We start from the raw sequence: 2,956 nt of genomic DNA, 5'->3' as shown, positions 1-2,956 counted from the left end.
TAGTGTTAATTCATGTCTTTAAAAAGTAACAATACATATGAAAATTTTGTAACTATGACGCCCTAGAAAATTTAGTGACTGGAGTGAATTGTTATTCCTAAAAGGGGTGATATGAAGTTTTATAAAATGTTATTTGTAAGGGTTGATATCAATCTCTACCAAGTTACTGTTTTTAGTTGATTTTTTATTCAAATGCTTGTAAAAGTAGTAAAGTTATTTAATCTTAATCAGTTTAAACTATTGCAGAGAACTTTCAACTTCACCTATTAAAAATACAAATACCTTCTAATAAATATTTTTCTCTATAGCTTATTAAAAATACAAATACTTTTTATTAAGTTTTTTTCTCCATAACTAAAATACATATCCAATATAAAAAGAGAAAAAATTGAAACTCAATAACCCTATATGATATAAAAGAACAAAAAAATTCAATAACCATATACCATGAACAAATATTTTTTGTTAATGATTAAAAATACTAAATTTATTATTTAGAAATAGCAGATTGAAAAATAAAAAACAATGACCAAAAAAATCTATAATGAATTTACTGTGGCTGCTGTAACTGAAACTAATTTACTGATAGTTTGCATTTGGAGCCATATTAATGAACATATTTGGGTCTTGAGGTTGCGTGGCATAAGCATAAGCAGCATTATTTGTTTGTGTGGAATAACTATAATTAGCATTGGATCCTTGGATACCACCATAATAAATCCCACTCCATGGATTTGGATCTGTTTGTTGAGGCTGTGTGACATAACCATAACCACCATTGTATCCTTATCCACCACCATAATATGCCCCGTTCCATTGATTTGAATCTGGTTGCTGTGTTTGAAAACACCCTGCACGCTGCACTTGTTTATTTCTTCTCCAAGAAAGCCGAATTGGTCTCTGACCAAGAACTCTACCATGTAACATTTGCAATGCTAACTGTGCAGATGCCCTATTGCTGCTTTAACTAAAACTAATTTACTGTGGATGCTGCTGATAGTTTGCATTTGGAGCGAAATTAATGAACATATTTGCGTCTTGAGGTTGCGTTGCATAAGCATAACCAGCATTATATGGTTGTGTGGCATAACTATAATCAGCATTGGATCCTTGGATACAACCATAATAAATCCCACTCCATGGATTTAGATTTGTTTGTTGAGGCTGTGTGACATAACCATAACCAACATTGTATCCTTGTCCATCACCATAATATGCCCCATTCCATTCATTTGGATTTGGTTGCTGTGTTTGAAAAGGCCCTGCACGCTGCACTTGTTTGTTTCTTCCCCAAGAAAGCCTAATTGGTCTCTGACCAAGAACTGTACCATGTAACATTTGCAATGCTAACTCTGCAGATGCCCTGTTGCTAAACTGGACAAATCCACACCGCGTGCCGAAAGGTATCTTTGCATGCACAAGCTCACCACACTGGCCAAATGTCTCCATCAGCATTTCCACGGTCACATTGGGATCTAAGACACCAACAAACAGAGTAGTATTCTTTGGATCATTCTCTGGGTCTAACTCGACCACTTGAGGAGGATAGGGTTGCTGCACTTGTTTGTTTCTTCCCCAAGAAAGCCTAATTGGTCTCTGACCAAGCACTGTACCATGTAACATTTGCAATGCTAACTCTGCAGATGCCCTGTTGCTAAACTGGACAAATCCACACCGCTTGCCGAAAGGTATCTTTGCATGCACAAGCTCACCACACTGGCCAAATGTCTCCATCAGCATTTCCACTGTCACATTGGGATCTAAGACACCAACAAACAGAGTAGTATTGTTTGGATCATTCTCTGGGTCTAACTCAACCACTTGAGGAGGATAGGGTTGCTGCACTTGTTTGTTTCTTCCCCAAGAAAGCCTAATTGGTCTCTGACCAAGCACTGTACCATGTAACATTTGCAATGCTAACTTTGCAGATGCCCTGTTGCTAAACTGGACAAATCCACACCGCTTGCCGAAAGGTTTTTTTGCATGCACAAGCTCACCATACTGGCCAAATGTCTCCATCAGCATTTCCACTGTCACATTGGGATCTACACCACCAACAAACAGATTAGTATTGTTTGGATCATTCTCCAGGTCCAACTCGACCACTTGAGGAGGATAGGGTTGCTGATAAACAATAGTTTGCTTTGTTATGGCAGGAGCTATTCGCATAGGTCTGGAGGAACAACATATTCCATTCATTTCTGTTATAGCCCTAGCCTGCTCATTCCCATCCCCAAATGTTACAAACCCATATCCTTTTGAACGGCCTGTAACCCTACCAGTAATGACCTTTGCTCCTTTTACAGATGGGTATCTGGCTCTGAAGGTCTCTCGCAGCAACTCATCTGTGTCATCGGATGCCAAATCTCCCACGAATATAGTAAAATATTCAGAACGATTTTCTCCACCAGTATTCGTTGCCCAATTTAGCCTGTAAAATTGTTCAGCCCTGGGCATCTCTACACCATTGTAATTTTGGAGAACCATCTGGGCTGTTGCATTGCTTGCAAAATCCAAGAAGCCATAACCCTCTGAATGTCCAGTCTGCTTATTGCGTATGATCTCAAGGGAAAGAAGGTCCTGGGTAGAAGCAAAACATTCGTGCAGATAATTCTCATCCATCCAATGTTGCAAACCTCTGATCCGGAGGGTACTAATATCGTCGGCCGAGTTCACTTCTTGCTGGGATTGCTGCACCATAACCTGAGGTTGAGGTTGGGGTTGCTGGGGCATCATCAATTGTTCTTGATATTGTTGCTGCTGGGAATTGATAGTGGGCTCTACAGTGGGATCTGGCTGCATCATTCTGAAATATTTAAAAGAATGCCAGAAAAATCTCCCTGACACAGCGCACTGCAGGAAATCTATGGCAACTCGAAAGGTACGCAAAAATTCTATGGAGGCTGGGCAGGTTTTAATCCAGACTTCACTTCAGAGAGCTACAACTTCTGTCCAC

At 39.5% G+C, this 2,956-nt stretch overlaps 1 pseudogene; it reads right to left on the bottom strand.

Moving 5' to 3' along the window:
* Positions 1-978: 978 nt before the first annotated feature.
* Positions 979-2,754, bottom strand: LOC149195826 (polyadenylate-binding protein RBP45A pseudogene; annotated as a pseudogene).
* Between the last annotated feature and the right edge of the window lie 202 nt (positions 2,755-2,956).

The sequence above is a fragment of the Pinus tabuliformis genome, chromosome 2_2 (assembly GCF_031772625.1).
Source record: "Pinus tabuliformis cultivar Carrire ecotype Pingquan chromosome 2_2, CPIR1, whole genome shotgun sequence".
NCBI lineage: Eukaryota > Viridiplantae > Streptophyta > Pinopsida > Pinales > Pinaceae > Pinus > Pinus tabuliformis.
This window is presented reverse-complemented; position numbering and strand designations above follow the sequence as displayed.